Raw genomic sequence first — 14,121 nt, 5'->3', positions numbered from 1 at the left:
GTGATTACCCCTTCCCCCAAAAAAGAACAAATTAAACCTTTAAATGGCTTATAAACATCATTTTTTATGCAGCTGACATATGGAAACCCTGTTGTAACAAATATTATATTATCCCATATTCATGCCAATCTTTTTTGATTACAACAGCCAATTAGAAAGTCATTTTGAAATGGTTTCATTTCTCTGGCAGATATTTGGTACTTTTCCATGATTTTGTGTGCCCTAACACTAACAGGGCTTCGGGCACTAGCAGAAGATGCAGGAAAAGACATGCTGGAGAGATGGTAGTGCAGACAGTGAAGCGGAGTACGAGCGGCACGTTGCTTCCACGTCCTTGCTGCTACAAAAGGCAAGCTCCACTGGGATCAACCTTCCTCTCTTGGCAACTACTTAATAAATACAACGTCTTCCAACAAATCATTTCTCTCCCGGCTCACTGTGAGCCCATCTGAAGAGAAAGATGATCAACTTGCTACGATTACACATAAGGAACATAACAGGCAGAGGAAGGAACCCAAATTTTGCCCTGGCTGCTGGCCCCTCTACCCAAAGCCAGTAGCAATCACAGAGCGGGAGAAGCAAGACGCCTCATTGTCAGTGACCCCCTCCAAAGTGCAGTTCAGAAGTGCGTTGTAAGACGAAAGGCCCTCACAGCATGCAGGGAAAATCCTTCTGGAATGTCTTATAGAGTAAATTGCCGACCAAGCTGAATCACCTCCATCACCTGCACAAATCTGTGAGGAAAATCCACACACATCCCCAACCCACACACACACACGCAGAGTAGACAACGGATTAGGAACAGCTTTGATTTGTGTAATTCAGAAGTCTGTTTACTAGTTACACAAAACAGAGTTCTTGCAAGTTCAAGCAAGGACATTTTGGACTTGAACGTGCTGTTGTATTTTCTAACCTTATAAGAAGATGTTCTGTTTCTGCAGCTCATAGATCTTGCTAAATATGGTGACAGTTCTAATAAGGGGCTTCAAAACACTATTATGGGATTATTTGAGGATGCTCACAATCTTACCCAGGAACTCAAGCAAACAGCTTTTCCAGCTCCGGCATAATGTAAATTGTTGACATGAGCACCAAACGCTTTGGTGACCTTCCTGCAGTCTGAAGTTCGTAACTCTTAACCCAGACCCGACAGAACTCTTCTGGCTAGCACTGCTAAAAAGAAGTCAAGACAACCAAGTAAACCAAGAGCAATGCAACTTCAAAATCGCACCATTAAACCTGGTGAACACCAATGCGCCGCACAAGTAACTGGCGCTACCTAGCACAAAATTCCGTTGCTCTGGTATCTCTTTAGCTTGGAGGCAGAAGATACCACCCGCCCACTTTCGGTTTAGCCTAGCGCTGCTCGGCCCGGCCGCTCAAGGACAGGGTGATAGCTTCTGCCAACGTGGCTGCCTACTGAGGTCCGTCAAGCCAGCCGCCGGCGCCTGCTGAGGCAGCACCGCGAGCAGCGACGCGGGGGACGGCGGCGCCTCATGAGCCCTCACGCGCACGGGCAGACACAAGCAAAGTGCCGCCTCACAGGCGGCCGCCTGGCGGCTGCGGAGCACAACACTCACCCTACGCCTCCGCGTAGGGTCTCTGAGAAAGGCGCTGCCGAAACGGGCCCACGCGCCGCGTCGGACGTGTCTCCCCGCGCGCTGCCGTCGCGCTCTTGGCCTCTCCTTTCCACAGCTGACACGAGTTATTTGCAGGAGCCGCTCGCTCCCAAAGGAAAAAGCGAGGGTGGGGGAAGAGGATGGTTGTGATTATTTAAATAAATAGCATGTAAGCAACTGGTCTTCATCAGGAAATAGACCAAATAGGCACCTTGCTAAGCCTTTTCACATGTGCTATGCTTACACATATATATATACACATACACACACATACGCTATATATAAAGAAACCCTGTGCTGCACCTCTCTCTTTGCAAGTGCACCTTTTGCTTCTGCCTAGTGCTATGTAACGTTATAGACAAATACGGCTCTCTCAATTTATTTACTGAGCTTGAGAGCTAGAAGTTTCTCCCATTGTATTGACTTATTTGCAGTTCCCTGGCTTTATTTACTTTCAGCTCTCTCACTCTGCTTCTTCCACCTTCCATGACTCCTATATTACTAATTCTTTATAAAAGCAAAATTTCAACTTCCCAAATCATCTCGATCTCCATGAAAGAGAAATGGGGGAGGAGTGCAGAGATTCAGCACAGGTAGCGTAAACAGAAAAAGGCAATTCTAGGGGAATAACAGAATGCTGATCTATTAACATGAAATGCTCCCCAGGATCAACATCTAAGCAGTCCCTGGCGACATGCCTAGATATTTTCGATGTTGTGCATCTGTCACACAAATCCAAGTTCCAGATGCAAAGTCTGGCAAATGATGACATTCTGCTGGTGCCTTTCAGTCCACAAGCTAATGAGTAGGACACAGCAAAGCCTAAATATCACGTTTCTTAATCAGAGATGCTATTTTTGACAGCTATGTTTTTTAGAGAAAAGTTATTTTTTATATCTTTCAGTTATTCACACTGGTGACAGATATATTTATATATGTTTAAGAAGATGCTAAGAGAAGATCCCTCTCAAATCACACTGAAAAACTGATCATTGACATGGTGTCATCTTTCAAATAAAGAGGGAAGGGGATGGGTACAACTAGGTTAAGATGTGTGTGAATGAAGATAATCAAGTTTTGTCCATTGTTCACAAACTAAAAAAAGGCAACATTCCACAGCATAAAATGAATTATAGAATGAAGACACATAGCCCAGGTTGTGACATCATCCCTCGCCAGGGAACACAGGACACACAATTCTCTGAAGCCGGGCTGGCTACACGTACTTAGTGCTTTGCTTCAGACCTGCTTTAGCCCAAGTCGCAGAGCTCTATTGGACTTGCCAACGTTGCAGATCCGGAAACAGTGCTCCCACGGCACCCACAGCTCCTCTGTCCTCAGCACAGCCAGACTAGTGCAATCTCGACCTACTGCACATGTATTACATAACTGGTCTGGGCACACCGATTTCTCCTACACCTGCTTTACTGGATTCAGAGGACCTTCTATCATTCATTAGCAACATATTAGCTAACACTAGTGGCTTTTTCTTCTTTGGCAGCAACACAAACTAATCACATGTATTAAAAGCATACTTCATTGGGAATTTTGCTTTAAGCCACAGGGTGTTTCACTGCTCGCTCTGCTTGTCAGACAGCCTGTGCTGAATTTTCTGATGGTCACATCATACCCTAATATACCCTGCTCTTATTTCCAGCCTGCTTTAATGCAACTAGTGCTCTTGCCAGCACATTATTTGTCCTGTTGCTCTGGAAGGGCAGCACCAGTGCCCTGGCAGAGCAGGGTATGTTGTGAAAGCAGCTAGGGCATGGGCAGCAACAGGGATGGCCTGTCCCAAGGCTTCAGGAAACACTCATACCACACAATGTGGTGATGCTCACCACACTGAAGACTCGTTATCTGGAATTATATTTGTTACTGTCCTTGTGACGGAGGCAGGTGCAGATGCATCTGTTTGCCCCATACAAGGTTGTCTAAGGGATGCGTGATACAGGGTTAGCGGAAGGAGTAACAAAAAGCGCTCCCAACAACAGCGCCCGCAACCTTCACACTGCTGCCCAATAGATCTGTGTCCCTCAAAGCACTGCGATTATCTGCCATAACAAGTGGCACTAGAGTGAATTACGACAACTGAAGCTTAGAACAACACTTTTATATCATTAAATATATTGCTGCTTCCTCTGAAGAGCCATAAACACACGACTTACTTACTTACTTACATCCATGAATGTGAGATTTTTAAGCAGAAAGCGACTGTCCTAACACCTGCTCCAGTGGGGATAAAGCTGAGTAGCAAACCTCTAAGGAAAGACACATCAGGACTAATGACTAGCCCAGGGGAAAGGTGGAGAGCCAAATATACTAGAAGCCTCCTACATTCTGTGAAACAGAGCCATTTTCTACGAACAGAGAATGACTGTGGCTCATCCGTGGATTTTTGTCCAAGAACACAGTCCACTACAGCTAGCCATGGTAAGACACAGGAACGGCAAGAATGGGACATAAAACACAAGCTCAATTTGTTCTTAGGATTTGCTCTCTGTTGACCTGCGTCTTTGAAGAGTAGAATTATAAGCAACATGTACAGCCAGGCAGGCAGAGTTTAAAGGATGCTATCTAGTCTGCTGTAGCTATATGCCAAGTTCAGTGTCTACCAGAAGTTCAGCCTTCATCATTTTCACCTTCAGAGTGCAGCATCTAACTCCAGAATCCAAGGCAAATCTTATGCCATTAAAACCTTAGTATCCAGGAGACTTAGTATTTGAAAATTATCTTAATGATCTCATTTTATGGTCTTTAAAATAACATATTAAGAAATTTGAAGACCACTTTCCCACCTCTGTATATTTTTTCCATTATGATCTCAGCAGAGTCTCTGTATTTTCAAAGCTGTGGAGGCTTAAAATAGCAACATATATCATATAGTTTCCATCTCCCACATCTTACGGTATGACCATAAAGTGTTAAGTGAAGCCTCCGAGTTTTGGATGTGAATGAGGTTTCATGAGAGTGAATCATAAAACATACAAGCAGCAATTTCTGCAAAGGGAAGGGAAGCGATTCTGTGCCAAAGAGAGCTACCCAAATGATTTCCTTCATTTTGGTTTTTCAATTCCATGTGCTTCCTTTTAAGTAAAGGAAGACTAGGCAGCTGCTATAATCAGCAACATATTTCATAAATTCTAGACTAGAAGATTACATCAAATAATCAGAGAGGAAAAAAATCTGAGAATGATTTCATGTTAAAATGACATTAAAAGATAGGATGATTTTCAAATATAACACACAATAATACCAGCAAGATACCAGATACTTTTTCAAATTTTAAAGACTGCCTTCTCCCATTGATAAAAAAAAACCAAACGAACAAACAAAAAATTTCAATCCTTTGGAGGCTTAAAACTAAATCTTTCTTCCTTAAAAAAAGTTTTATACTCCCTTTTATGTAAGACTACACTTTTTAAATGTCTATGGAAATTAATCTGGTAAAGCATACAATTTAGAGCTTAGGCTGTGTGACTGCATCTCAAATTCCCTAGCATTTATTTTCATGTATGTTCGCACTATTTAGACAGACACCACCAACTTATTGCAAACTTTCTTATCTAGAAACCAACCACTTAAGATTCTGTGAATGGTTGTAGACCACTTGCATGTTGGCACATATTACGGACACAAAAGATGATTTTGAAGAGCAGATCAACGGCTGCAGAGATGCCCGTTTTGCAGAGGCAGGGCGGGTATTTGGCAAGCCTCGTGCCGGACACTCGCGGCACCCCTGCACACACACGTCCCTGCTTCCTCACTCCTGTGGGCTTCACACACATTCCACCCGCAAACAAGTTGCAAAAACCACAGTTACTAAACACATAGGGTTTTGTCAGATTAAGTTTTTAAATGAATACGTACACTGAAAAACTACTCTAAAGACCTAGTAAATGCCACGTGCCCGTTGTGTTTCATAGAGCATTCCCATGGGGAAAGCGATCTCTTAGGCAGATGGGTGATGCGTGCGTGTTGGAGCGTCCCACGCTCAGCAGCCTGCATGAAATCACCCTGCTCAGTAGCACGGGCAACTGGAAAAAAGGTTCAGAAAAGCTGCCACGTTCCTTCTTCCGAGGGTTGGTCCTTCTTTGTTACTAATTCACATGCTAACAGAAGGCCCTCTTGGATCGCACCCTGTACAGTGCCAGTACAGGGTCTGCTCAAAGGCCGAATCCTGCAAAAGCCGGTGTTGATGCGGCTGCCTCTAAGCTGGGCTGCAGGCTGTTTACACAAGACTCGGCCAGTTTTGCTCCGGCAGATCAGAGCACTTAGCAAACAGGAAATGGGAGCGGACAGGCCGGGAGAGACGGCAAAGCGCTCGCAGAACGTGCTGCGTAACGCTGCGACCGGACATGCTCCAACAGGCGCCTTGCTTAACTGAAGCTGAGTCATGTCAATGTGAACCAGCGCTTGGTTTCTCCTCCTTTCCCTTTCCCCCCGCCTCCCTCTTTGTGTTTTTTTTTTTTTTTTTTTCTATCTCTGAGTCATGCCGGGCCTTACATATCCCTGTGCTGCCCGGATAATTCAGAGCAGCTGTTTGTAGGAAGCACCCTGATAGCACGCAAGGCTCAGCTTCTCGTAACTTTGCAGTATCACTAGCCGGAAAAGGAAGAGGGGGCGAAAAAACCCCAACAATTCCAACCCAAAGCCTTGATAGCGTCATTCGCATTAAAACATCTCTGCAGCACACTGCGTGCAGCACTCGCTTTGCCAATGCTAAACACAACACAGCCACAGGTAATGAATCCACTAATCCTGCCTCAGAGCCTTTAAGGAGAAGGCTGGATTTCCTTCATCATATGGAAATACAGACATTCCTACTCTCCCAGCAGGTATGTTGGTACTGTGAGCGTGGATGGGTTGCTTACCAAAAGAGGCAACCAGGCAAGGGGCCGGCTGGATTCTGGTGCGGGCAGTTGTTTAAACAAACTAAGCAGAAGAAACAGCTGCAAAGCTGCAAGGCAGCTTTTTGTCCCTGACGCAACAGAGTGAGGCAGCTGCACGATGTGTCACCCAGACCTTCCAAAAGGACCTGCAAAGCAATATATGCCCGTGCCAACATCAGGACTGCGCTACCAGACCACAGAAAACCTTTCTGGGTTCTGCTCTGCAATTTCAGGTGTGGCTCGTGAGAGCGGTGGGCTTTAAAAGCTGATACCTCAAGTCAGTCGACAACAGGACAATCTCCACTTAAAGAGAAAAAAAAAAAAAAAAACACACAAAGTGCCTTGTCGAGGAAAGTTTGAAAACACAACCAGAGTAAAACCTGATGTTGAAGACCAACATTCACCACTCCTGCAATACACAAACATCCATTTCAATCTTACACCATTTAAGAAAAGCCTTTTTGTCATTTCTTTTCAATGGCTGGAGTTGGCAATATTATTTCATGATACAAGACCAATAAGCACTAATAGAAGAGCAGGGTAGAAGTTGTCTGCAAAGCTAGGAATGAGAGTGCATAGCATGCAAGAAATGGGCAATGACACCCACATGGAAAAGGTAGAAAAGCGGGGAGAAAGGAAGGAAATAAAAGGAGCTGAACCAGCTTATTTTCTTGGGCAGACAGGGTTACATTTTGTTACTTTTTTTCTGTTAACTTCTTTATTTCCCAATAAAACACAACCAGAATTAAATTCCTTAACCTGTGATGATGTTAAGAGAAAAAATATTGCTGGCAAGTAGTAACTATTTTTCTCTTTGGGCCTTCCCTAACCTACTTCTCAGTAAAGCAGCTGTGTCTTCTAACTGCCCCTAAGACGGGCCCTGCATAAGACAACAGCATAAAACAGCAAAACGGGCTCCGACACAGGGAGTTCATACCCTGGGCAATGGGAAGCTTCACCTGGGACCCTCAATAAAACCACAGGAGATGACATTAGTATAAAACGAAAACTGGCAGAATTTCATGAATTGTCTTGTTTAAGGATCCTTCACTCTCTTGCAAGATGATTTACAAACACCTGGGAACAGGACCACTTCAGCCCCCCAGAGCTGCTTCATCTACCAGCCCATCCATCAGATGAGGCCCCAGTTATTCCCCAGAAAAGTTTTCCTGAAAAAAAGGAAATAAGAGCTCTTTCAATAAGAGCTTGTCTTCCCACCTGCTCGGTGGCATGCAAAGGTCTTTCCTTCAGGTGCTGGCCATGCCCCACATTGCATGCTGCCAAACACGGAGCAGTGAGGAAAGCCTCCACAGCATGTTCTCACTTTCTGAATCCTCAAGCCACATGTCTTCAAAGGCCCCCCCCCTGCCTGGCAGGTAGCAGCTCACATGTTGTTGAGGTTGGGATTATTTCCCAACCCTCCCTTAGATAAGCATATATTCTCACTGGTACCTGTCCTTGATCCTCAGCTGTGAGATGTGATTTGACCCCCACTTCTATTAAAGCAGAGTTCAGTGAAAAAAATGGAAGACAATCAAATAGAAAGAAGGAGCCAACAGACCACACTAAACATGCTTTCACCTCTTTGATTGTGGAGGAAATATATATGTCAAAAAAAAAATCACTAAAAATGCATTTACCTCAGTGCCAAGGTACTTAACTCCTATCTTGCTCAGCGTCATAGAGGCTCTTCCTACATCTCTTCCCTCCTTTGTGTCCCCAACAAGCCTCTGCCCTGCTCCCAGCCCAGCAAGAATTTGCTCTTGTGCTGATTCAGGGGACACAGTTGGGAGAATCATAGAATCATTACAGTTGGAAAAGACCTTCAAGAGCATCAGGCCCAAGTGCAGTACTCCTACACTGGACTCTCTCCAGTACCTCCACGTCCCTCTAGTACTGGGGAGCCCAGGACGGGACACAGCGCTCCAGACATGGCCTCACCAGGGCTGAGGAGAAGAAACTCCTGAGCTATCTCCTCTCGAGTTCATCACTAAGACCATGCAACTTGCCCCCAGTATTTAACTGAAACTGTTCATTGCCATTTACTTTCTCAGATGATGAATGAAAACATGGTGTCTAGCATATTTTCATTAACCAATGATCTTCTAACTCTACTCCTGGAGAGGGAAATGGGAAAAATAATCAGCCTGGCACTTACTGAACTCCCTATTCATGAATGTATATTCCTTTAGGTACTTACAACAAATATTATCTTTCTTTTCATTCTTCTGTTTGTCTTCCCTAATGTCATAAATAACCTTGCAAGCAATAAAATTCCTTATCTCTTAGGTAAATAAAGCTTAGGCCAGTTTATAGCCTCCACAGTAGGATTTTCCTTTTAAAAGGAAACAGAAATACAAAAGCAGACATTCATTTTTTGTGTGAAAATCTCTGTGGGATCCACAATTTCATAACCCCCTCCTGTTGTGAAGCAAGCCAGCAAAAGCCAGGAAGTTCACTGTCAACAACTAAACATGGCTCCTGATGTTATGCATGTTTGCTTTTGCTGTTGCCTTCTGCATTTCCATCTTATTCACATGGAGGGAGAACAAGATTTGCCACAAGCAGCAAGACGCTCTTGCTTTAAAAGCCCCAGAGGGGAAAGGTTTGGGAAAAGCAGTAGGCCTCATTCCCTTTGGAACCATGTCCCCAGGTAAAAGGAAAAGAGTTGATTGGCTCAGGAGCACAATGTGAAATGCTGAAGATCAGGATTCGTAGGCAGCAGTGCTGAATGAAGGACACAGCAAGGCATTTTTCCTCACTGATCCTTCTTCCCTGCTATGTACCTTGCACATAGACAACCTGCTTCAGCTTTCATGGGATCCCTCTTCAGGAAAAGCCCTTGTGAAAACACTGACTAAATTACAGGGCAGGAAAAAAAAAAAAAAAAAAAAAAAAAGCAACAGCTTCAGGCTTCAGCCCTATTTATTAAGGTAGCACTTAAGTAAATGCCATTAGTGTCCAAAAATGTAGTCAGTACCATTCTCAGGATTATAAACTATGTCAATATACAGTTAAGAAAGCCAGTTCATTTCAGTCTTACTCCACAAACGGGGGGAAATATAGTCAAAGACAATAGCTGAAATAGCCCAGGGAAAACCAAAGAAGAAAGTTTTCATCAACTTGGAAAAGCTTTCCATTAAATAGCTCACTACATCTAAAAAAAAAAAAAAATCAGTCATTAATTTACCTAAATACCACAACTTCTCCTCCTCTTTTCCCAGCACTGGGACTACTTAACTTGCCCCAAGCAGCAACTGCTGCCACTAGTTTAAAAACTTGTAAGATACAGTTTCCCATGTTTAAATAAGTTTGATTATACAAGCCACACACAGAAATTACAAGAGCTTGGGGGGGGAAAAAAGAAAATCTTCACCTTACACTTAAAAATAGCCAGTCAATGGCTAGCAAATGGCTTGCTTGGAAACTAATTCTCCCAGAAGACAAAAAGGTATAAAAGAGTCTAACACAAAAAAGCTCCACAGCAATAGTAGGTCATCGTTACACAGGCGCATACACACCGAGTGCTGGTTGGCTCCCAAAGATAATGAGCTGATGAAGAATGCAATATGCATTATTTATCCCCAAAAGACACTAAGTGAACAGAAATCAGAAATGCTAACATAGGCCAGGGAGACATATATTTATTATTCAGTCATCTCTATACTACAGTTAATAAGCAGTCTGCAAGCATACTGCATTAAATGTAGGCTAACACATCCTGATGTTAGGAAAGCCAGCAACTAGTACCATCACATATCCTCAATCATAAATCATCTTGACTGAATGATGCTTCCTACATTGGCAGGGGATAATTGGGGCTTATTTATCTCTGACTTTTGTTATTCTTTTTTTGTTAAGCCTTTTATATAGGGATTTATACAAATGTCTGCGAATCTAAAGCGTCAGTTCATTTTAGCTAAAATAAACTTTATTACAGATCAGCAGCTGCCTTTCTGTAATAACCGATGTACAAAGCTGCAGACAATAAACACTCAACCCACAGACCTACTAATGCAATTTAAGGGTATAACGTATCTTGGAAAGTCTTATAAACAGGGAATTTTGCCCAGGATATAAGGGATAGCACTAAAAATAGCCTCAGAGTTTTTCTGACAGTCTCTTCCATCCTCAGCTTCTTCTATGATTCAGTCATTACTCAGAAGGGAGAGCATATGCAGTGAATCACCAGCCTGTTTCCTGTAGTAATTTTGTTTTCTCTAGTGGTCTTCATAGAAGCAGCAGCTAGTCCCAACCTCGGGAAGTCTGAAAGATGCAGCCAGGAGCAACCACGAATAAAGGAGCTGCTGAAGGAAAAGTACAAAGCCACATGGTATATCATGTACACTCCCCAGCGCTCGCCCTGCAGAAACATGCCTTCATCCAATGCATGCGAGTACTCACGCTCGAGTCAATTAGATTATTCACGTAGATAAACTAATCCATTTGTTTAAATCTTTGGAAAACAGAATTCTCAGTAAGGGATTCTTCTTTAAGGACCTCATTGGTCTTTTGCTGGAAGAATAAACAAGTTACTTATGTAGAAGATTCCTATTATCTTTTGGTTATTCAGTTCAGTTTTCACCAGCAAAGCACAGTCAGGAAACATAGGTAAATATGTTTGTATGAAGCAGGCACTGCTGAGAAAAATATTGGAACTTTAGTCAAAATGGGATCATTTCACATGTACTCTCAATCTAAGCCCAGCATTTTGCAGGAACTATCCTGAGCAGATCCTTCCATCTCTTAATGGAAAGTGATTTCTAAAAGTCAGGTCTGAGACTGTTAAATCACAGCACAACTGCTGGAGGGGCTGAAGTGTCCAGGAATGTCTGATTCCTGCTTGAGATCTCATGGATAGCATTTAACAGATGACGGAAATCATGGATAGAAGCCTATATATGTGTATGTATATATAACACACATGAAAAAAAGGCCTATATATATGGATAAAAGACAGAAGGTGCTTAAGTAAGCTAGTCACAATAATATTCTCTCTAATTTGGGGAATTGCTGTTACAGACAAAATTAAATAATGTTTCTGCAGTGTGTAAGTACTATCAGACAGCCTGAGGAGCAGATCTACTGGTGCTGGGTTCATTCGAGTCTGCTTTGAAGCTAATTCACAAATTGTGTGAATTTTCTAAAGACAATAAAAGGCAGACTATTAGCAAAAAACATCCCCCGCTGTCAAACATTAAATAAATCAAGTGAACAAAGATAAACAAGCTTCTCATCACGGTACTGATGATCCAGAGCATTAGTTTCCACGGCCCAATCAAGTTACACTCTATTTTTATATGGTGCTCAGCTATTTTCTGGACATATAAATGTTATAATAGAATTACTGATGCTGCCTCTTTCAGAAAAACAACATAATATAAAATTGTTGATCAAAATAATTAAGAAACTTGCCTTTAAAACAGGATATTACATACATAACCACATATTTACACACACACATAAATGGCAGAAAGACATAATGTTAATTATGTCTTAATTATGTCTAATGTTAAATTTTGTATGAGAAACACAAGCAAACAGGGTTTACACCTATCACAACTTAAGCAGACACCTAAACTGTCATGGGATAAAAGGGTTTAACAGATCGTTACATGATTAGAAAGAAGGAGAGGGTATAAAATCACTTTTAATTGTAGGAGAAGGTCATGAGCAAGAGCTCTGCTCTTCAACATACTCATAAGCAATTTAAGGAAAAGAATCACTGGTGGTATGAAAGCCCTTTCTGGCAATATAAAATTATTCAGGAGAATAAAAATGAAGCCAGTAAGAGCTGCAAAAGGACATCCTGGTATTACCTCACTGAGCAATAAAATGACAGATGAAATTCAATTGGATACATGCACATTTGATACTCCAGAAAAGTACTCCAGAGAGAATCCCAAGTTCTCACAAAATCATCTCTCTTGTCCCTCGGAACAGGAATCTGGAGGTAGCCCTCCAGGGATACAAGGTCAGAGCCCAGGCAGTGTAAACTCCAAAATCTGGAAACATAAGAGCAGAAGCAGGCCATCTTTTTACAGGACATAACAACTTTACATATATGTCCAGCCTATGCATGATCATTACTTCTTTAAGCAGTCTGTGATCACCATTCAGATGATATCACACCCCGGACATTTAAGGGTTATTAATTTAAGGGTTAATAATTAATTTTTTTTCTTATTATTATTTCTTAAATGTCAACTTTCTCACACTCATGATGATGTCTTCAAATGTTATGAAACCTCCCAGGGCTATGAAGAAAGCCAGTGATGCAACCGCCCTCTGCCAAACGAAATTTCACAATTTGTTCTTCAATGTTTTCTTTAACTTCAGAAAAAAATATAGACTACGTGTTTCTACGTCTGTCTTGAAAGGACGTTAACATACTGGGAACCAAGTCGAAAGTCTAAGAAAATATTCTCTGATGGGATCGGGTGGAGGAGGTTGCTGAGTCACTGCCAGCTGCTCTTCGTTTTCTTTCATCCACTGCGTGTGTGTATCCTTGGCAGAGAGGTTAACTTTAAAATCCAAACAGCTAAGACCATCATTTTCAACCAGCAGGATCCTCAACAGAAGAGGAAAAAAATCTCCTGAGTGTGAATCTGCTGCCTAATTCCTCGCCTTGCATAGAGAGGAAGATGAACTTACCCAACAAACTCTGAGACAAGGTTGAAGAGATGGGCACTTAAACCAAGGAAGCAGCTCTTCTTTCTCTGCTTCTCTGTGCATGTACGCACATGCGACTGCAGCCATCTAACAGTGTCCTGTTAAACACTGCACAATACTACTTTAATCCTGATTTCCTCCTATTTTCTCAGCAGTTTTTTTCTGTCTGTCATTCTCCTGTCATTATCTTTCTCTGCTATAACCTCTTTTCATAGATTCTCTACCTGGATACCTAGCCCAGTTACCACTAATGTCACAGCCTTTACATAGTTTGGCTCTATTTAGCTGATTTTATTATATCAAATCCTGCCATATTCTGTGACACAATCGAGTCTGGGATAAGTCTAACATCCAAGGAAAACAAAGTTTAAGCTGAAACAATAAAAGGAAACCAAAGCTGAAATAACTGGAGAGCATACTGGAACTGTGACCAAGAAGTGAACAACCATACACAAAGCTAACAGGTAAATGAAAGGGCAGGATACACAAAACACCCATCGTGGCCACCATCCCTATACATATCCCATGGGAAAGAACACCTACAACTCCAGTAGTAAAAGGGGACATCCCAGGTCCATATACCCAAGAAAGACACACTGAACTCTCTCAAAATAAAAAATAATTACAGTTACAATGTAATTCATTCTCTGTGTAATGTAATCCTCTTCTTTGTCCACAGTCATTTTTCTTATGATGTCATTAAGTTGTGACCCAAAACACCACTCTAGCTCTGCTTCCCAGTAAAGGGTGTTTTTTTGGGATGAAACAGGTGTGGGTACTTCTGGTGACTGATTAACACTTGTATGCTTGCTGAATTTTTTGTTTTGCAAGTGCACTCCCCAAAAGCCCTCTCCTTCTTTCCAGCTGTTTCATCAAAAAGTCCAACTATTTTTATTTGCCACTACAGAAGGACTAGATCTCAAAAACACAGAGCTTTT

Source organism: Tinamus guttatus, unplaced genomic scaffold (assembly GCF_059628265.1).
Source record: "Tinamus guttatus ecotype Peru unplaced genomic scaffold, ASM5962826v1 Tinamus_guttatus_pri_ptg000062l, whole genome shotgun sequence".
Lineage (NCBI taxonomy): Eukaryota > Metazoa > Chordata > Aves > Tinamiformes > Tinamidae > Tinamus > Tinamus guttatus.
The sequence above is the reverse complement of the archived record's forward strand: the minus strand, read 5'-3'. Positions refer to the sequence as shown.